Here is a 22,825-nt window from a genome sequence, read left to right on the forward strand (position 1 = left end):
CAATATGATGACATGTTTCGGTCTTGCGGCCTTAATCATGTACACATCTGTGTGATCAAGGCAGCAAGGCTGAAATGCGGCATCACATTGATTATGTTTTGCACGCAATCAAGAAATGAGGATGCAGTGCCCAGAGTGAGTGCCTTACTATTACCTAGGCGATCTTGAACTTTCTGTCTGGCTTCCTCCTCCAGCACAGGCGCTACACCCTGTATGGTTCTCCACAGCATAGGTGAGTATGAATTTACTTAAAGAGTTTCCACTTGTTATCCATAGAAATTACTCCCCAGACTGAAGGTTGTCTCACATTTCCCTATAGGACAGCTGCACCCTCTCAAGTCCTGGGGAGACCTCCAAAGATTAGAGGATGAAACGCTTTGGTGGCATTTGGGCTAAGGAACGTTGACTACAAATCTTCAACTTGATGGAAGGGCATGAAAACTCATTTACTGGGCCCTAACACATCTTCCTGTCATACCTTACCCTATTGTTTTGTAAATTCAGAATGGGACTTTAAATGATGTTTGCAAATGCCTTGTCCCGCGTGTAGGAACTGAATAATTTGGACTGGTGTCCTAATGGATTGTTAAGGTTGCAATTTAGGGATCCTTTTTGATACAACACTATTGTCACTGGTTTTAATTGGGGAGCACTTATGGTAGAGAACTCTGGTATGCGCACATGATCTTTTGATTAAAGAGGGGCAAATACCCTCAATATTGTCATTTATATTTCCAAAGAATTTATGTTGGAATGTGTTGCTCTATTCTATGGTTCTTGTCTGTGAAGAATAAAGGATGAGATAATTGTATTTAATGTTGGCATCCAATTCATTTGAAGGGTTTGACTGAATCTCAAAGTCTGTACCGATTTGAATAACCATTCAAGTGAGTGGGGCATCTTTTTACCTCTGTGGCCCAGACTTGTCGGCGCTTTATATGGGCCTAACCTCATTTCATGATAGTTTGTACTCTCAATGATAGGTGGGAAGTGTACCCCACTTTCATTGGTATCATGCGAGCTCACAGTAAATGTGCCAAACTCTCACTGGTATCAAGGGAGCACACAGGAAGTGTGCCATACTCTCAGGCAAGCCCACAGGAAGTGTGCCATCATCACACTGATTTCAGGGAACCACACTTAAAGTGTACCCCACTTTCATTGGTATCATGCGAGCTCACAGTAAATGTGCCAAACTCTCACTGGTATCAAGGGAGCACACAGGAAGTGTGCCATACTCTCAGGAAAGCCCACAGGAAGTGTGCCATCATCACACTGATTTCAGGGAACCTCACTTAAAGTGTACCCCACTTTCATTGGTATCATGCGAGCTCACAGTAAATGTGCCAAACTCTCTCTATGGTATCAAGGGAGCACACGGGAAGTGTGCCATACTCTCAGGCAAGCCCACAGGAAGTGTGCCATCATCACACTGATATCAGGGAACCACACTTGAAGTGTTCCCCACTTCCACTGGTACAAGGCGGACAGACAGGTACAGCACAGAGCTCACCCGCCTACAGATTACGATCCGAGAGGGAGGCGGCAGGAAGCTAAGAGGCTGCCGGGCCCCTCTGCAATGCACGCTGCCGTCCCTTGTGTGCACTGTGCACCTATCTCTGGGCTCCAGGCTCTGGTTCACCCACGAGTATGCCAAGCGCGACCATCGGGAAGCGCGCCCTTAGGACCCGGCTCCCCCCGCCCCTGAGACACACCCCTTAGGGGGGCGTCGGCTGGGCCGGCAGCCTGATTGGTAGCCGGTCAGCAGTTGTCCTTCCGGGTCACGCTACGTTGGGCGAACACGCACTTCCGGCTGGGATGAGTGGAGGTGGGGCGTGGGTGCTATTTAGGCCCGCTTCTCTCCTCCACTCATCCTCTCTTCCTCCTGGGACAACGACTACTTTGGAAACTGCAGTGGCGTAGGCGTTGGCGTGTCGATCGTGGTGGTGCTTTGGATCTCTGTTGGCGAGTCGTCGGGTCTGCTGCTCGTTCCGGTGCCGTGCTGCGGGGTGCATGCTGGTTTGGCCACGGGTTTCTGCGACGGTGTGCTGGTCGGCGTCGCGGTAGTCAGGTAAGGTGCTTGGGAGGGTGTGGACTCGGGCACAGCTGCTGGGGTTCCGCGGGCGGCAGCGTGGAATTGTGTGCTGCTCCCTCGGGGCTCTGGGCGTGTCGTGGTGTCCCGCTCCCCTTTGCATCAGCGCAGTAGCCGGGGTGTTGTTCTAAGTCGAGGGACGTGGGAGAGGTTTACGGAATTGTTTAAGCTTGGCGTGTTGGTTTTACACAGCGCACAGTGTTTGGGTTTGGAGCGGGGAAGTTGTTAGCGATTCACCTCCGTTCCTTAATTGGGTGTCGAGTCGATCGATAGCGCGTTCGCTCCTGGGGACACAGGGTGTTTTTGCGCGGGAGTCAGTCGAGTCCGGTGCCTGCTTTGTTGCAAGATCAGCGGTAGCGTGCAGGCGGCGGGCAGGGTGGTGTGGCGTCAGGTACCGAGAAAGCATTTAGCGGCGGGAGCGCGACCGACCTAGAAGCTGCGACAGCGAGGGTGATTAAAGCAGGCAGGCTTTCCGGCTTTGTAGCTTGGGTGGTCGGGGCTAGGACTGTAAGGGGCTGTGGCAAGGGTGGGATTTGACTTCGAGCTGTGGGGGATTAATCAGTTTGAACTAGCTGCTGCAGCATGCCTCCTAAGAGAAACCAGAAGAGGAAAGAAGGAGTTTCGGAAATCGCGCAATTATTAAAGCTAGTGCTAGCTAAGATGAGTAGGGAGGAGGACAGCGAGGGCGAAAATCCTGAGGATGCGGGAGGTGAGGCTCCCGAGTCGGACAGTGAGGGGGGGGCAGAGCCAGTAATGCCTGAACGCCCGCGAAGGGCCATAGTACCGCCAAAAGCGGCCTTCCCTCCATTGGTGAAAAAAGCAAGGGGTGGCAAGAGGAGGAAGGTTGCGAAAGAAAGTGAAGGGACTGTTCCTGGGGGGCTGGATTTACAGCCAGATGGGCCTCTGCGGCCATCAGCGCCTGCGCCAGCAATACCTCATACCCCAGTAGCCCCCCCGCCTACTCCTGCGCCTCATACTCCAGTAGCCCCCCTGCCTACCCCTGCACCTCCTAATCCGGTAGTCCCTCCTATAGCACCCGTAGTACCGCCTACACCACTCCCTGTAATACCTGAGCCTGTAGCGGCTCCAGCAACGCCACAGGAGGGGTCAGTGGTGGCAAGGGACGATATTGGCCTGATTTTGGCAGAGATTAGGGGGGCTTTCAAAGCCTTGGCGCCAGCCACAAGTATTCCGGTGCCAGAGGTTCCAGTGGCGCCTTCACTACCAGCAGCGCTGCCAGTAAGACAAGAGGTGATAGCGGGGGAGAAGGTGCCCGATACACTAGGGGGAGGTGGCCAGGCTGTTAACTCGAATATTTTGGCAACAGTGGCCACACTGTTGGCTCAGCTGGGGGCGCCAGCGATGACTAATGTTGCAACTGCCCCATGGGTTCCTCAGACAGGAGGGGGGGTTTTGGCGGAGCTGAGCAAGCAGGTGGCGCTGTTAAGTAAGACACAAGAGACAGCGAGCAATGCGACTGGACCAGCGGTGGGTCAAGCGGCCCCCGCGCCTTCAGCGCCTGAGGTGCCCTCTGCAGGTAAGGTGGTGGAGGGCACAAGCAATGGGGGGGGCAATGAATCTAAGGTGTTAAGGGGCGTTGAGACGGTGCTGTCTAAAAAGGGTAACTTGGCGGCACACGTGGCGCAGGACGATAGAGAGAAGATTTGGAAGGGTGACTTTGTGGAAATTTTTTCACTGATTAGACCAAAAAGGCGGGAGGAGGGCGATGGTGAGAAGGACAAGAAAGAGGGTTCCTTTAGGGAGAGAAAGCCAAAAGTGGAGGAATCTATCTCCAATTGGCTTTTTGGCTTTAATGTGTATTCCATTATAATGCTTGAAAAGAGGCCAGAGTTGGCAGTACCATTGATATGTTATGCAAATAAGATTTTGAAGGTGCAGGTGACTTATGGCGGGGTTGCTTGGCTAGAGTACGACAGGGATTTTAGGTGGGCTAAAGTTGAGGATCCTGATATGGGGTGGGACCAGACGGAGGTGAACGTGTGGCTTGAGAGTGTGAACAAGTTGCATGTGAGGCAGCCCTTTCGGGCATCTCAGGGAGGCCCCGGGGAGAAGAAAGGCACATGTTGGGCGTATAATAGAAAGACATGCACCTGGGCTCCGGGGACATGCAAATTCAAGCACACATGTGCTTACTGTGGGCACCCTTCCCACCCAGAGTTTAAATGTATCAAAAAATCCAAGGAAAAAGGGAGAGAGTCCAAGCCTCCCCCGGCACAATGAGTTGCCTACGCCGGTCAACGTGGGGAAGCTGATGCTCTGGCTGAATCAGTACCCTGACAGGAAGGCAGCCAGGATTTTGTATGAGGGGTTTTCTATAGGTTTCCGCATTCCCGCCATAGGGGTCCCACCAGTGGGGTACTGCAGGAATCTAATGTCAGCACGTATGCACCCAGAGGTGGTGGCAAGTAAGGTGGGCAAGGAAAAAGCTCTGGGGCGGGTGGCGGGTCCTTTTGGGTTGCCCCCTCTACCTGGGTTTGTTTGCTCTCCCCTGGGGGTGGTTCCTAAAAAAGAACCTGGGCAATTCAGGATGATTCATAATTTATCGGCCCCACAGGAGGCGTCGGTAAATGATGCCATAGATCCGTCGTTGTGTTCAGTGACATACTCTTCGTTTGATGCAGCGCTGCACAAGCTGCGAGATTTGGGGCCACACGCGTTGTTGGCAAAGACAGATGTGGAATCAGCCTTTCGGCTTTTGCCGGTGCATCCGGAGGATTGTCACTTGTTAGGTTTTCAGGTTGACTCTCGGTATTATTTTGACAAATGCATGCCAATGGGATGCGCTGTGTCATGCAAATATTTCGAAATGTTCAGCACGATGTTACAATGGCTATTTGTGGAGAAAACGGGGCATAAGGAGGTAGTGCATTACTTGGACGACTTCATGATCATGGGCCCTCCAGGATCTGAGAGTTGTGGGCGGACTCTGGGCCAGCTGATAGCTTTGTTTGAAGAAATGGGAGTGCCCTTGGCTCCAGGGAAGACTGTGGGTCCTGTGACTAGCCTGTCGTTTTTGGGGATCGAAATAGATACCGTGGCAGGGGAGTGTAGGTTGCCATTGGACAAAGTCATAGCATTCTCTCAGGCTATAGACGCGGCCTTGGCAGGCCCCAAGGTTACCCTGCATCAGCTCCAGGTTTTGGTGGGGCAACTGAATTTTGCACTTCGAATTATTCCCATGGGCCGCCCGTTTTCAAGATCCATTGCTCGAGCCATGACTGGCCTCACGCAAAAATATCATCATGTAAGACTACGGGCTGAGGTCAAGGATGACCTGAGGATTTGGCGTGATTTCCTGAAGGGCTTCAATGGGAAGGTTATCTGGCCAGAGCCAGTACTGTCCTGTTCTGAATTGGGCTTGATTACAGACTCAGCGGGCAGTATTGGTTTTGGGGCAATTTTGGGGACTCAATGGTGTAGGGGTGATTGGCCGGTGGCTTGGCATGAGAGCAGGGTGGCTAGGAACATTGCCTTCTTAGAACTGTTCCCTATTGTGGTGGCAGTGGAAACTTGGGCTCCTGTTTTCAGAAACAAAACGGTCGTCTTCTGGTCCGACAATATGGCGGTTGTAGAAGCCATTAATAGACAGGGAGCGTCTTGTAAGCACGTATTGCGTTTGCTAAAGCATCTGGTTTTGGCCTGTTTGAGGTTGAATTTGGTATTCAGGGCCGCGCATATTCCTGGTGTACATAATCAGGCTGCTGATGCTTTGTCTCGCCTCAAGTTGCAGGAGTTCAGGAAGTATCATCCGCAGGTGGACGAGCTGATGACACCTTTCCCAGCTTCTCTGTGGAGGATTGGAGTGCCGGATTAGCAGGGCTGGTGGGAGCATCTTTGAGCAGGACCACAAGAAGAATTTACCAGCAGCATTTCAGAGATTACAGGAATTTTGTGGGGCATTTAGGCCGCCCCTCCCTCTTTTCAGCTAGAGCACTTTGCGAATATTTAATGCTGTTAAGGAATCAGGGTAGAGCAGCATCTTACGCCAGGGCGCGCGTGACAGCGATAGGCTTCTTTGCAAAGGTAGCTGGGATACAGGACCCTGGGGCTAACTTCATGGTAAAGAGGGCCTTGTCCGGCTGGGCCAGGCTGGAGGGGCAGAGGAAGGATACGCGGAGGCCTCTGAACGTACAGCTGTTAAGAGACATCCTGGGAGTGTTACAGGCGGTGCGTGCATCGCATTATGAATGCATCTTGTTTAGGGCAGCGTTTTCCCTGGCATTTTATGGGGCCTTCCGCTTGGTAGAATTGGTGGGAGCTTCAAGGGAGGACCAGGCTGGGGGACTTCAATGGCAGGACACGAAATTGGTCTCGGGAGGTTGGAGGTGGTCCTGAGGCGATCAAAGACTGACCCACTGGGGAAGGGATCCATCATTTACTTATCACCAGCCACAGGCGACATGGCCTGTCCCATAGCCAATCTAGAAGCTTATCTGTTGATACGCCCAAGCTGGGGCGGGCAGGCGCTGTTTATTCATGAGCAAGGCGCCTGTTTGTCAAAATTTCAGTTCAATGCCGTCTTTAAACAGGCATTGAACGCTTTGGGGCGGGATCCCTCGGGGTATTCCTCTCATTCCTTCAGGATAGGGGCGGCAACTCTCGCAGCGGGAGCAGGTTTACCGGCAGAGGCGGTCAAGAAAGTGGGGCGCTGGGCATCAACATGTTTTCAGCGTTATGTGCGGCCAGAGTTGCTACGAAAGGGGTCTGGTTCAGGTTTACATTATGCTGACATTGTTTTTTTTTCTCCCTCGTTATTAGTATGGCGACAAAGGTAATTTGGGTCTTGGGACACTCGTTCGTGCGGCGTGCCACGGTTCGACTGCGGTAGAAGCGAGTGGTGAAGCCAGCGGGGTTAAAGAGAGCATCGTTCTTGTGGCGAGGCGTTGGTGGCTTGAGGATCCGGCAGTTGCGCCAGCTGGTTCAGGAGACTCGGGAACGCGAGGGACTTCCGTCCCCGGATTTGGTCATATTACATGTAGGAGGAAACGACATGGTGGATTTGGGTCGCATGGCTGTGAGAGAAGATTTACTGACTGAATTTGCTTGGCTGGGGAGGACATTCCCACAGGCCAGGATCGCTTGGTCATGCATGATCCCCCGCCGGGTTTGGTCGGGTGGGGTCAGATCAAGGGCCCTGAACGTATCGGTGAGACGCCTTAACGGGGAGTTGGCTAGGTTGTGCTCAGTATCGGGCCACTTATGTCACATTCCCCACAGACTAGTATCTGGCGATCAGATGTTTCACCACGACGGGGTGCACCTATCGAACATTGGCACGGACACATGGATCAAAGGAATTTGGTCCTTTGTGCAGAACCTCTTCTTTGGTGGGGAGGGTGAAGGACCTGTGGCCCCTGGTCACCCTTGTGGCTGAATAGAGGTCACAGGGTTGTGATTTTAAGACAATGGGAGGCCGGCTGGCATACTCCTGAGGCCAGCACTGAGGGGAGAGATGGTAAGCTCTCCGCAGGGAGAATGGGGACACCGGCTGCTGGGGAGGCAAGGGCGACAGGTCACACGAGCCTCCTTGAACAGCCTGGTGGCGAGAGGTGGGCCCCCGGAAATACACGGACAAGGACCAAGGGCTTGGGGGCTCACCACTCATGGACGCAGGTGGGTTGCGCCTTGCGTGGTTCTCAATCGGCGGGGACGCGAGCCTGGAGGCCCCTTGGTGCTGGAGGGTATTAGGGTCAAGAAGAATAATTAGGCTGTGAATTCTGAACACTAGGTTTATAAATGTGTGATGTTTTTAAATTCATAGCCTAAATTGTCAAATGATATTTGATTGTCATGTTTGCGAAGTTTTGTTGTATTAAACATGGCCTGTTTTTCCCACACCTGGAGTGAGGTTGCTTTGTGGGTGCATGGGGTGGAGCTGGGGCGAGATGGGGGGGGTCCGGGTTCTATGCCAAGCGCGACCATCGGGAAGCGCGCCCTTAGGACCCGGCTCCCCCCGCCCCTGAGACACACCCCTTAGGGGGGGCGTCGGCTGGGCCGGCAGCCTGATTGGTAGCCGGTCAGCAGTTGTCCTTCCGGGTCACGCTACATTGGGCGAACGCGCACTTCCGGCTGGGATGAGTGGAGGTGGGGCGTGGGGGCTATTTAGGCCCGCTTCTCTCCTCCAGTCATCCTCTCTTCCTCCTGGGACAACGACGACTTTGGAAACTCCCACCCACCCGTCCCTTGAGTTAGGGTTTCGGTCTGTTAGTTGGGGCTAGGGGGTTTGCGGAATAGAGGTCACAGGGTTGTGATTTTAAGACAACGGGAGGCCGGCTGGCATACTCCTGAGGCCAGCACTGAGGGGAGAGATGGTAAGCTCTCCGCAGGGAGAATGGGGACACCGGCTGCTGGGGAGGCAAGGGCGACAGGTCACACGAGCCTCCTTGAACAGCCTGGTGGCGAGGGGCAGGCCCCCGGAAATACACGGACAAGGACCAAGGGCTTGGAGGCTCACCACTCATGGACGCAGGTGGGTTGCGCCTTGCGTGGTTCTCAATCGGCGGGGACGCGAGCCTGGAGGCCCCTTGGTGCTGGAGGGTATTAGGGTCAAGAAGAAGAATTAGGCTGTGAATTCTGAACACTAGGTTTATAAATGTGTGATGTTTTTAAATTCATAGCCTAAATTGTCAAATGATATTTGATTGTCATGTTTGTGAAGTTTTGTTGTATTAAACATGGCCTGTTTTTCCCACACCTGGAGTGAGGTTGCTTTGTGGGTGCATGGGGTGGAGCTGGGGCGAGATGGGGGGGGTCCGGGTTCTATATGTGTCTCTCCCCAAGCCACAGCGTAAACCCAGCCTTCGGTGCATAAGTGAGCTCGAGCCCCAGATGTTTGCATATTTGGCCATATTTTTGTTTTGGTGCCAGAGAGCAGGAAGTGATGCACCGTCACGAGAACCAGTCGAGGGCACAGGAAGTGTTTTCTACTCACGGAGGTGTTGAAGGAGGGCTCTGGTTTATTATGTTGGGCACGTGGAGGCACTGCGCGGCGGGCGTGCGGGGGGCGGGCACCGTGGCCTCTCGTGCTCGCTGCAGCCTGGCACCTCCATTAAAATGTGGGCTTGTCAGCTGCGCTGGATAAAGTGTTCCATTGAAGAAGATAATTGAAAATCAAAAAGGACTTTGTTAATTTGATTAGGCAGAGGCGCTGTTGAATTGTTCTTCATCTAAAGAGATTTAATTTTGACATGCAATTAAATCCTTCTGTCTCCCGTAAGATGGTGGATTCACACGCCAGGGCGGCAAACTGGGCAGAGGTGGGCGAGGGGATGGGGTGACAGGAGGTGTCGGAGTGACGGGGGGAGACAGGTAGAGATAAATGGCATGAATATATTTATAGGGAAAGGAGGAAACCGCGGGGACAGCAGAAATGATGAAGCACAGTCCGATTGCAGAGTGGAGGTCTCGAGGGTGCGGGGCGGCCTCTGTTAGGGCAGCGGGGCATAGGAAGGCCTGTGTGGGAGAGAACGGTAGATCTGCGCATGCTCAGGCGCTCTGGTGGCGCCAAGGGCAGCCTCAGGGGTCTAGGGTGGAGCTGTTTCCATTCGAGGCAGGTGGGATTCAGAAAGAGCTGTCCATGGGTTGCGCTCTGGAAAGTTTGCCCTAGAACGGTTCCTTTCATGCTTTCTTCAATTATTTCTACACACACAAATGTACAAATAAGCCTACCGATTGCACATGCCAGTCACTGTTCTTGACATATTTTCTTCAAAAACCATCTCACGATTAAGTGTGATTTTCAATCTCCCACAAGATTTTTGTTCCAGACAACAGTGTGACCTCGGTTACCATGCCAAAGCTGAGGAATGCTATCAATTCCATACATTAAGAACGATTGAACTGAAACATGTAGACATATCTAAATTGACAAAAAAATGAGAGAGCATAAGAACATGGTTACTATTATCTTGTCATTGGGGATTAAATAAGAATGTTATATATTATATAGAGCTGTCTGTAGTAACTCTGTTTTTATGTTCTGTGTTGAAATTCTTGGGAAACTATGCTTTGTTGTTCTGAACAGATACCCGTTCTACTATGTTTTTGTATTTTTTTTTACAAGATGTATTTGTATATAACCATGTGAGATTGGAAGTGTTGTGAAAGAATCTGACTGTGATAAGGTACCCTATATATTTATTTTTACAAACAAGTGCATTTTACAGAGAGCGAGAGCTCAATTGGCCTCGGTTATTGTGCAAAGGCCACGTTGCTGCTTGCAGGTCCATATTGTTGATTAAAAATCATTTTTTTTCTTTAAAAAAAAGCCTGCTTTCTCTGATGCTCCAAACAGTGACTCCGGCCCTCAGTCCGGGTGGTGCTTATGTAACCGGCCCCGCTACAGTGAAGCTTGCGGGAGAGCGGGTCGCAGACAGCGCTGTGAAACCCGCCCGGGCCCTTGAGGGCCCGCAGCTCGTTACCACGTGACAGCAGCTTCCCCCTCGTGCAGCTGAAGGCAGCAGGGACTGAGGGCCCCGGCCGCAGAGCACTCAGTCCTGCGCACGCCGGGTGGTGTCAGCCGCTCTCCAGTGACCCCTCAGCCCCAGGAAGGGGAGGGGTCAGAATACCTGGATGTGGTTTGGCTGATCTGGGGCAGCGGGGCAGCTGTGCAGCGCGTGCCAAGACCCGATCAATAAGATGTCATTAGTAAATGCGATCAGTTAGAGGCTGAGTTATGGCCCAGAAGTGTGCAATGGGGCTGCAGTGGCTGCACTTGTGGTGAAGTTTGCCGTGACGCGAAGACAACATTCTCCTTTTAACAACCCCCCTCCCCTCATCTCGTCCTGTTTCCCACACACCCTCAGCCTCTGTGTGCGAACCCAGGCTGTAATCACTTCAGAACATATAGTCACACCGGGGCCTGGAGGCCACTGCACCCATCTGTGCTGTTTTATTATCCAACCATGGGCCCCCTGTCGGCATTAGGGCCCCTGGTGGCCTTGCTAAGCCGGCGGCACTCTCTGCGCGCCCCCTCCACCCCCCATGGCTTCTTATCTGCAGCCCAGTCAGTGCACCCAGCCCGCGCGCGCCTGCATCGGTATCAGGGTCTGTGCTCTGATGTCGGGGTCTCTCTCATCGCCAGCCTCTGGGCCTCGGCCACCGCCAGGCCCGAGACCCTTTTTCAGGAATCCCCAGCACGGGGGAGCTCCCATCTTTAATGGAGCCTCTCTCTGCACCGCAGGGCGCTCCTGGGAGGATGGGAAAAGCCCTGCCCATTTCCATGTCATTAACTCTCCTCTCATCCAGTAATTGCTCCGGCGCTCAGGGGAGCTGGCGATGTATCTGTTTGTGAGGCAGAGGAGAGCAGTCGGATGTCTTCGGGAGAGCTGGTGTGTGTGTGCGCGCGCGCGAAGGATGAGTGTGTGGGAGTAGTGTGTAGGCAGTGTGTACACGGAGCTGGCGCTATATTTGTGCGGCAGAGAGAGAGAGAGCAGACTGGTGTGTTCAGGAGGGGGAGAGGCTCTGTGTGTGTGCGCCCGCAGGGTATACATGGAGCTGGGGATATACTAGTGAGGCGCAGGAGGCAGCCTGGGGTATTCACGAGAGAGGGTGTGCGCGTGTAAGACGTGCACATGATGTGTGAGAGGCCTGCAGGCAGTGCGCCAAGGGAGCAGCCGATATACCTATGAGGTAGAAAGACAGCAGCCTGGACGTGAATGTGTGTGATTAGTGTGACACACATGGTGTACATGGAGCTGACGATATATTTGTGAGGCAGAGAAGGCAGTCTCTTGTGTTCACAGGGGAGGGTGTAAGCGTGCAAGACGTGTACATGTGTCACTAGTGTGCAGGCAGTGTGTACATGGAGCTTTAGCAGGGAGTGTGTTCATGTGTGTGAGAGTAGTGTGCTGGCAGTGTGTCCGAGTTTCCGCGTGAGAGGCACCGAACAAGCCCAGTGTATGCAAATCAGGTTGGATTAAGTAGCCGGGAGTAGAGTATGTACAGCTTTGTATGCACAACAGCAGATAAACTGTGCGCAGAGTGGATGAGGGCTAACATCATACGTGTTTGAATTGTGCAGACTTTTATAGTGTGTGGACACAGTGTATGTACTACCTGTGTGTGTGTGTGCGCGTGTGTGCGCGTGTGTGTATGTATGCTTGTGCACGCAGCAGAAAAGAATCGAGCAGGGAGGAAGGGAGTAAATAACAATTCGCTTCTCATGTGTGGACTATTCAGTGACCATCTGTAATAAGGGTGTCTGTGTGTGCGCAGATGAGTAAAACGTGTGGGTTCAGTAGGGGAGAAAGCAAGCGTCACGCGCTGGAGATTCAAACTCGCCATAAATTCATGAAACAGGAACTGTAACATTTCATATCTAGAGGATATTTTAACCAGGGCCGACTGGGACCACAAACTAGCCCTGGTAATTACATCAGATCGGCCCGGTGGAAAACACTGCTGCTGCGGTTTTGTTACAGGGGGCCGATTTTGCAGCACTGCTGCTAAACTGGCCCCCAGTAAAAAAAAAAAAAAAACGGCCCCACCAGTCCAAAACTGGCCCCTACCCTTCCGGCCCACCAGGAAAACGCCCAGTGCCTGCTACCGCCAGTCCAGTTTGTATTTGAAACTTTAACAATTTTAGAATTTAAATGCACAGACAAAATTCCTCACTGCACGCCTGCTATTGTTAATGCCGAGTGCACGATCTGGGGTTCACTTGAATTGGTTGTGTAATACTCCAAAAATAGAAATAATAAAATGTGTTCATGCATGTGTGTTTAGACAATTCATGGAGGGCATGTGGTGTGTTGCAGGAATTGCTCTCAGTTGCGTGTGGCCGCAGAGTGTAGCTGTGTGCAAAAGGAAGTCAGCAATAATTTGCGTGTTTTCGGAAGTGCTTATGTAGGCTACTCAGGGAGTATTTTTTGTTGTATGGCTTGGCTGGGTGGTCATTTTGTGTGTGTGTGTGTGTGTGGGTGAGAGAATATGAAAGAGAGAGAGAGAAAGAGAGGGGCAGAGACGGAGAGAGAGAGAGAGAAAGAGAGGGGCAGAGACGGAGAGAGAGAGAGAGAAAGAGAGGGGCAGAGACGGAGAGAGAGATTGAGAGAGAATTCAAATGTATGGACTGACGTAAGAGGGTCCCATTTCATATTGTTGTCTTGGGCCTCCTACCTCTGCTTGAAACACATAGCTGTAAGATAAACACATTCTTCAATCAAAGAGAAGGAGTGGAAAACAGGAAAGGTTGATTCAGCTTCCCTGTAGTATCATATTCATATTCAGGATTGGTTTGTATGAATGTTTGGAACAGAAAAAAGTTTGTTTGTGAGAAACAAAACTATATAAAGACTTTGGGAAATATTAGGACCTGTTTAGGTCTTGAGGAAAGCCATGTGACCAGAAACTGGCAAAAAAGGTGGCTGAAACATGTACACCGTGACTTTAATAGATGCTCGAGTGATAAAACCTCAAAAGCATCACCCTTCGTTTTTATAGGACTCGTACCCCCCAGGATGGCCCCCGGCCCTGCCCCCAACCAAACCCACAAAGCAATGCTTGACGACCAGAGCTGTGGGTTAAAAAGGCCATGTTTATTACAAATCATCACACAAACATGACAATATATAATTCATACAATTTAATACGATATGGATTTATCAAATTCAATCGTTAATTAATACTTATATTTAAGTTGCCCCTATCTTCTTGCTTCATCCGCAAGTCGGGCAGAACTCAATTTATTTACACTAAGAACGTTGTCTATTGCTCCAGCACTAAGGGGCCTTCTGGCTCGCGTCCCCCAACCAACTGAGAACCACGCAAGGCGCAACCCACCTGCGTCCTTGAGGGGTGAGCCCCTGTCATCTGGTCCTTGTCCGCCACACCTGAGGGGCCCACCCCTCCACCACCAGGCTGCCCATCGGGGCTCGTAGGGAATAACCAGGGGCGGAAGCCCCATGCCCTATTTTAAACTGGCGCCCTTGCCCCCAGCCGGTGTCCTGTTCTCTCTGGGGTGAGCTTACCGTCTCTCCACCTCAGTGCTGGCCTAAGGAGTATGCAGGAGGACTCCCCTTAACAATGTAAAGGCAATTTATGTGGCCTCTTTACCGCCGCTTAGAATATTCCACATGCAACACCTCCCCAAGCTCTAACTTTAGGGACGGGTGGGTGGGAGATTACAGGAGACCCCTGCATACCGGGGCCGGCGCAGTCAGAAAGAGGGCGAGGACAAGGGCAAGTTGCCCTAAATAGGCCCACGCCCTCTCACCCCTCGAGGCGCCGGCTCCGGACGGAAGTGACGTCACGTCGCCGCTGACCCGGAAGTACTTCTCGCTGCAATCCCGCTTTCTCCAAGGACGAGAACCACCAAAGGGGAGGGACGCGACCGGGTGCCCGGGGGGCCGAGTCCTAAGTGCGCGCTTCATTATATTCGCGCTTGGCAATCTTGCCTCACAGACCTATATTACATTACAGATCTAGGGCTCCGTGTAGACAATTTTACCGTTTCAAGGCCCCTCCCAAATTAGTTCTCCCTCAAGGTTGTTAGCGGCCCTGATACATTATGTATCTGAACGAGCGCTATGATGAAGCACGCCACTGTACCAATCAGTGAGTGAGAGCTATTTTATAAAAGTTAATGGAATCCCTTTCTAGGTAGACTTTGGGAGTTTTCAGAGTGACCCACCAGGGGGTCGGCTCGCTCTTTTCGATGATCATAGCCCGCCTGCAGCTTCAGGCTCTCTTCATCACAGGGCGGAGCCCATCAGAGAGCCAAGGCTCCTTCTGAGTGGAAAGTGGTGAAATGAGTGTCTGCAAAGCACATGCATTGTCCCGTTTTTGAATGGTTCTGGAATACATTTCACAGTGGGGTGTGCTGCCATCTATGCTATGTCACCGAAACCACAGGGTTTGTGCAAAATTAAAGCCCTACATAAAGGACACATGTAGCAAATGAGCCATGTCCTTTCAGCAGGAACATGCTCGCGTTGTAGTATGTGTTCAATGACGCATTTTTATCCAAAAATAAGAGCAAAGTATGGAGTTTTACGGTACTGTCACATACAAAGACCAAATTCTCCATTGTAATGTCCTCTTGAAATGGACATTACATTTGCATCAGGAATGCAAAGTTACTCCCAAATGATATGTGAGCAAAAAGTTGTGCATGGAAGTGCGGTTTCTGTGCATATTATCACACAAGTAAAAAGTGCATTGGTTGGTTTGATTCTATTAACATTTTCATAACCATCACAATTCAGATTAAGAAAAAAATATGCTTTATTTTCTCTTCACTTGTTGCTGGCGTATTTTTGAAGTATTTATAAAGGTATTTTGCGGGTATATCAGTTTTGTTGTGTGTTAAAAACATTTGACATTCCACAGACATCTCCTTCAACACTGTCTGTACCCCAGGAGGATGCCAATTGGTTGTTAATTCACTCACTTTGCAGTGAATGATGGGAAAAGTAAACACCAATCTCAATGGTAAAAAAACAAAAAAGAACAATTTGTCAGAAGACATTAGCTGGAATCTGACCTCTGTCTGTGAATGATACAAGATAAACACAAAATTGAAAAGACTCGTTATTGTTCATTTTCCTTTTACATTTCTGCAAGATTATACTGGGCGTGCGGCAGAACCTCCAGCAACTCTAGTCCCAGAGCTCCTGGCGTTTTTGTGTGTGTAAGAGGAGTGTAGGTGGGCAGCGGGGCCAAGGTGTTTGATGATTGGGATCACAGTAGGAAGCCTGCCCCTGCCTGAGCATGCATTCATCCCATCATCCTCTCAGATACGCCAGCCTGGCGCATGATTGGCTGCGCTCCAGCCTATCCAACCTTCCAGAGGCACCATGAGTACAAGGAGACCTGGGGAGGTACAGAGGGGACACATATTGGGGTTCAGGCACTGAGACACAGACAGGTGCAGACTCAGAGGAAGTATGAGAAATCATTTATGTAAACATAGCATCTGAGACACAGACAGGTGAGGGTACAGGAAGACACTGGCCAGCCACTGACAAAGGGAGGCACCTGTGTGTGAAGAGATTGGGAAGGTTTGGACCTAGAACGACACAGACTCAGTGAGACATTGACGCAGGTTAGGACCAGGGAGCTAGCTGAAGAGTTTGGGGGACGTGGACATTTAGAGGCACTGACTACAGACAATAAGAGTCACAAACTTGGCAACATAGAAGGATGTTCAAAAACATGGGAAGACAAAGTGGGAGCACAGCCATGGACATCCAAATGGAGACCCTGTGGACGGGGGAGAGGGGGGGCACAAACCAAGGAGGACACCTAGGAAACTTGGACAAGAGGAATCAAAGAAGAGGGAAACACAGACACAGGGGTGACAAAGGCAAATACAAACCTAACATGTACATAGGGGAGACATACTTTGGAAGGCAGCGGAGAGACATGGATCATGAAAGCCACAAACCAAGGAGGACACTTGGGAAACATATCCCGGAGGAATCAAAGACAGAGTGACACAGAGACATAGGAGAAACTTAGACAAAGGCAGATGCAAACCTAGGAAGGCACGGAGGAAACAAGGACATGGGGGACACATATTGGAAGGCAGCAGAGAGACATGGACAAGGAAAGGCACTGAGATAGGAATACACTGAGGAGACATGGATATGGGACATCATGGATGGAAGGAGGGAAGAATTTGGGGACCCCACCTAATAAGTGTTGAGGAAAACTGGGTTGGTGGCACAAGAAGACAGTGATGGACATGGGCATACACTGGGGAGACAGACAAGGGGGATACACCGGAACTTTGTGGGATAACTTTGGGATTGTTTTTGAGGTAATCATTTTGCGCATTAATAATGTAATAAAAAAACAATGGTTAAAGAAACATTATAGTTAGGTGTGATACAAAAAATCTGTTTTGATATGAAAAAGTAAACCTTAGAAATTTACTGAAAAAAACAAAGATTAAAGTAACATTATAGGTAGGTGAATTTGTCAGTGACCACATTAACATTTTGAACTACAAAAACTACAGAAATTCACCAACTATAGTTAACAGAGTTCGATTAACTTTTTTGGGGAATGCTTTGTGAAAATTCGTCAAACACGGCCAAAGCTATTAGCAAACCAAAAAGCACTTTTTCTATCAATAAGCAGACCTAAGTATAACTACCTATATATCTATCTATCTATCTATCTATCTATCTATCTATCTATCTATCTATCTATCTATCTATCTATCTATCTATCTATCTATCTATCTATCTATCTATCTATCTATCTATCTATCTATCTATCTATCTATCTATCTATCTATATATCTCCGTTATGGCGACAAAGGAATTAACAACTTTTTGCACTCAACTTCGGGTCCGTGTCCATACTTGGAGCAATCCAATTGATGACGGAAGAAAGTGATATATATATATATATACACACACATATATATAATTAATATTGTTGCGGTTGAAACAAATGTTATATGATGTATAGAAGTGGTTATTGATGTTTTTTAGTTTTACCACATGTCTGTATAAATCTCGATTTTAAACAAGACGGATGTGATTTCTGTCACTCACATTAGTTTTCCTCTCTGAGCCTGTGGAGAGTTGTGTGCAGAGGTCACAGTCAAGCTGACATGTAGTAGTGTATTTCCACTGTTATAATTACGTTGCTTTTGATCAACTGTTCCCAGTTTTTGATGACTTGTAACATGTGTCAAGGTTCCTTATGCTGTCTTCAGCTGTGATCACTAGTCTATTCATTTGGTGAAAATTGTTATTATTCAATGTGTCATATTTGTTCTAATATCTCCAGATGACATTAGCATAGATGGTATTGAATACGTTTTTTAGAAATGGGATGGTGCTCAAGTGTTACCGTAATGATGTGCATTATTCTTGTGTTCTGATTTGCTAAGGACATGATACTTTTGCTCACACTGTCATACTTTTGCAGTTTCTCTAATTTACTATGCAAAAATTGTGTATAAGAACCCCTTGATTTGGGGGGTGAGCCAGAGATTTTCCTGAACTTTCCTATGCTGCAAGAGATGCTGTCTAATTTCCTATGATTTTGCCGCCCATTGACATTCAGAATATTTTCCTATTTTTACATTCTCTATATAACTTTGCATCCTAGAGCCGTAATGGCATTGCCCCTGTACCGCTTATTTTGAGTTTTTGTAACAAAACTCTATAGCTTCTTATTAGAACAGAATTATTGAGTGGATCCCTTTATTTAATGGACTGTTTTACCCTGCTAAATGATGTTTGTGGTGGTGCCATAATGCGGGGACACACTGCATCATAAAACTGAGGTTTAGTGCCTGGCTTCGATCAACTAAACCATGAGGTAAATTGTGGGGTGTCCAAGTGATGGGGTGCAGTTTTTATCCCACATAACCTAGGCTCTTGCAGTTGAGTATGGCTAACGTAACACCTTACCGCCGTGAAGCATGAATGAATCCTACCACGTTACTAATCAGTGTCTGGAATTGAAGCCCAATAAGCATTCCCATGCTGACCTGTGCATATCCTACATCATCGCAAAGGTCTATGACTCGTGCTCTCTTGAATGATACAGAGATATGTTGACTGAGAATGGCAAGTACTTTATAGCTTACAACATACAAACTCTTCAACCTCTGCAGTATGTGATACTACTTTCAGCTGACGGTCACCTGGGTACCCCATCCCATGTCTGGGCATTCCAAGTGCACACTATCACTGTGTTTCTTGTACATTTGCTGAGTCAATCATACTCTGTGTTAATCATATGCTCACTCTGTCACTTACACCCTTGCTGTCACCCATGTGCTCTCTGTCACTCATGCTTCCTCTGTGTCACTCAGACTCTATTTTACTTGTCCTCTTGTTGTGTCACCCGTGCAGTCACTCAAACTTTTATTGTATCACTCATACTCTCACTCATGCTCTGTGTCACTTGTATTCGTGCTGTCACTCATGTGCTTTTTTGTCACACTATGTGTCCCTCCTACTCTGTGTCACTCATGCTCTCTCCATGTTACTCATACTCTCACTTCTCCACTCTCTCCGGACTACCCATCAACACGTCTTAACCTTCATCCAACAAACCATCCAGTAACACTCTCTTCCTCTCTCCTGAATTTTACTCCATCTCGCCTCACCTCTATCTATGATCACTGCTTACCACGATGTACAAGAGACGGGGAAATTAGCCAGGTATCCAGATGACCAAAATAGTATTAATTGAAAATGAGGGGGGAAAAAACAAGTAAAATAGCTACAATTCAAGACAAAATATGATGGTGGCGTTTGTCTTTACTAATAAATGAAACGGTTAACCTCTGGGAACTTATTTTCTGTAAGTTAGATATTTGGACACTGTACGGGGAGAGTTAGCTTAAGACTGGAGTTCGAGGTTGTGTTGTTTTTTGGCAGTTAGAGCTATTTTTAACTTTAGAGCCATGATAATGTCTAACATTTGGTGTTGGGTTGTGGTTATGGTGAGCTTTAGGGCTAGTGTTAGGTTTAGAGGGTGTACTTGGACACTGTTTAGAGTCAGTTCCGATCCACTTTATGGTGAAGGTTATGCTTAGGGGTTAGGTTCGCGGTCAGGAATGTTTCTCATTTTGGTATTTCTTACAGTATTTGCTTGTTTAAGTACAATGTAAATTGTGTTTTTCATCATTAGGGTTCCTTCTGATCACTTCTTCATAAAGGAATTTCCTCCTTTTCTGGTCGATGATATCAGACAAAGCAAGATGTCTGGTTGCGAAAGACATATTGTGAATTTACCAAGAACATGCAAGGGCTTGGAACCCACACATTGCTTGCCGCCCACACATTGCTTGCCATTGGTTTGCTTTCCTGTAACTCTCATTTCATTACTTCTCATTTGATAGCTTTCAATCTTGTGTTTGTCCCTCCAATGGAACATAGCCTCTTTGCCATCTCTTTGACTGTCTGATGTCTCTGCTGCCTCTTCTTGCTTTTAGGGAAGATTTTAAAAAAATAAAAAAAATCTTAAGTACTCAATGAAAATGCATGTGTTCTCCAGATTTCTTCCCCATGTGCTTTTCTCCCCCTCACTTTCTCTGCCCATGTGCATCTCTCCCGCATCTGCACTCGTGTTGCTGTATCTCACCTGTACTTCACGTTGCTCTCTTTCGCCCGTGCTTTCCCCTCTTGTTGCTGCTCCCTCTGCCCACCATGGTGCTTCAATCAACTTTATCTTCATCCATTATGTTTTGCAATGCATTTTAAAACAGTGCTTTCATGGTACTTTAAAAAAATTTACCGATCCATCTCGGATTGGTAAATAAAAAAAGTGACCTTTCATAGGTGTGTGCATGCTTTTTGAAAGCAGCAGCCATGCCATCCCATCTTTAGCAATGCAGAGAACCTGGGACACGAGTAAGAAGCAGGCAAATGAGAGTGACAAGGAAAGCCAACCAATAAAAGGCAATGGGCGGCTCCAAACCTCTCTATGTTCATGGTAAGCCACAATTTACTTTGCAACAGGCTTAGCATGAGCTGTTTAGAAGTCTTAACCTAAGCACAGCCGGTCATTGTTGTGATCGCGGTGCCCATAATCTGCAGTGCTCTAGGCCATCTGTGCCCTGCTAGTGCATGCTGTGGATAAAGCAATGGAGTCTGCAGAAAAGTACAGAAGAAGGGTTTGGATCGGTCGTATTTACCAAGCCTCATTTGTAACTACTTTCAACCTCAGTTAGAAAGTGTTTGCAAATACTTCCATCAAATTGACAAAGTAAACACTGTCACGAAAATGTAACATTATTGACTCATTAAAGGGTTTTAGGATGTGATACATGCTGCAAACAGTATCTTTAACATGCAAGAGAGAAGGAATAGTGGACAGTGAGGAGGCACAAAGTTGGACTTGGGCAGGACCCCATGCCCCTGCTCTGAAGTAGTGTCTTTGAGAAGGAGAACCCATGAGAAAGAAGCCAACAACCGGGAGTTTGTGGGGCAATCAACTGATTGGTTAAAAATGCTTTGTGCCCTCTGTAAGTATTGTACCCATTTGTGGAATGATACACCAAATGGTAATGTATGTCAGATCTATCAAAGTTAATCTCAACTAATAAATATACCTTTACAAATCATAAGCCAGACCCACAAACTAACTAGTAATTGATCAACAGTTCAGTCAATCTACCTGTACAAAGCTATCCCGATCAACAATCTTCTGACATCTAAAGTTTATTCGCCTAAAACTTTGCCATCAACGTCATCCCAGTCCATTCCTGCCTAGCCCAAACACCCAAAAAATGAACAGGGAACAAACTCAAAGCACAGCCAAATTAACCCAAACAGATAATTCTCAAAGTGCATAACATAAGCAGGCCCAACTAATCCTGTAAATGTGTTATTTGGAGTCTTCTAGGAATTAAAAATCCAATTTTCCTTGTCCCTCTGCTACTTCTTCTCAACCAAGCAACTTTTGGTTCAAACAACCCAGTTAAGCCATACTAACCCAACTAAGTCCATTCCTTCAACTGCCCCCATCCAATGGAGTGATGCCACCATTACTTTAGACTGACCAACTCTACAAAGCAGCTAACAAAGTACACGTTCTGCATACCACTACGGATCACAAATGCTTGCACACTGAGGATTCTATTCAGACTCAAAATAATACTAACCCTACTGCTACCCCAACCAGTTCCAACTACTAACCCATCGAACTCACCAGCTGAACCAATGAACGGATCTTAATCCAGAAAACCTATATGTCCACTAACCCCATACCCCAAGCTAGAGAATTAGTCCTAACTAATCAAATAAACAAGATAGATGATTGAACTAATCCCAGCTAATTAAATCTGGTTGTTGATACAATGGATCTATACTAACACACTAAACCCAGAAAACTCATCAGCAAGAAACTCCCAGCCATCTAATCCCCTAAAACAAACCAAGCCAGTGAGTCCGTTTTCAGATACCTGAAACTAGATGCAGACAGTCTTGAGCAGAAGTTCCCTCGTCCATGTGGTTTCTTATTTGCTTAATGTGGACCGGTGCTACCTGTTTCTTCTTACTTTCTTGATTGAATACGGGCCCTCAAAGAAGGACGCAGGCTTCAACAACATCATTATAATATTACTCTTTTTAACAGCCCAGATTTGCTCCAACCACAACCAGCAATCACTGAACCCTCTACAACAATAAAAGGTAATAAATGACCCAAGATTAAAATGCTGCATTGATTCGTAGTTGTATTTATATATGCCGTGATTAGTCATAGAGTTTCTTTTGGTGGACAAATACCACACTGCTCAGCACTGCTTTGGGCCATAAGTTAGAGCTCAAGGGGATGAACATGAAATATGTGAAACAAAACCAAACCTCAGTCTACTGATAAAATATGGAAGTGTGTCTTATGGCACTCAAAAGCACTGAATGTTCAGTGTATTTTTAACTTGACGCAGGGGACTCTTGCAGATCTCGGAGCACACCTCAGAAAGTCCAGCCACTCTCGATTGGACCGAAAGCTCCGATGGCTCTCCGAGTCTGAGGATGCGGTCTGTGGAAGAAGTTGTTTCTACGTCTTCAGGGCCCAATCGGCTACAGCCACCTCAACTGCTGAGCACAGATGTTAAATACTGCAAGATACTGACCTGCACTGCTTGTCTGCACTATTCACCTCTGGTTCCTCCCAAGTGCAAGAGAGAATATGGCACAGGAGGCAATCTCATGCGACATGGGACAGGGTAGGCAAGTTGAGTACGCTGAGAAGGACTAGTGAGAGCCTTTCCACAAACCCTTAAGGCCCGAATAA

At 48.4% G+C, this 22,825-nt stretch overlaps 1 protein-coding gene and 1 pseudogene across 2 annotated transcripts in view; both read left to right on the plus strand.

The window, feature by feature from the left end:
- The window catches only part of RBFOX3 (RNA binding fox-1 homolog 3), a 2,040,484-nt gene that overhangs the window by 982,364 nt on the left and 1,035,295 nt on the right, over window positions 1-22,825 (plus strand). The window lies entirely within an intron of this gene.
- Window positions 6,062-6,888, plus strand: LOC146810447 (uncharacterized; annotated as a pseudogene).

This window comes from Triturus cristatus, chromosome 7 (genome assembly GCF_964204655.1).
Source record: "Triturus cristatus chromosome 7, aTriCri1.1, whole genome shotgun sequence".
NCBI lineage: Eukaryota > Metazoa > Chordata > Amphibia > Caudata > Salamandridae > Triturus > Triturus cristatus.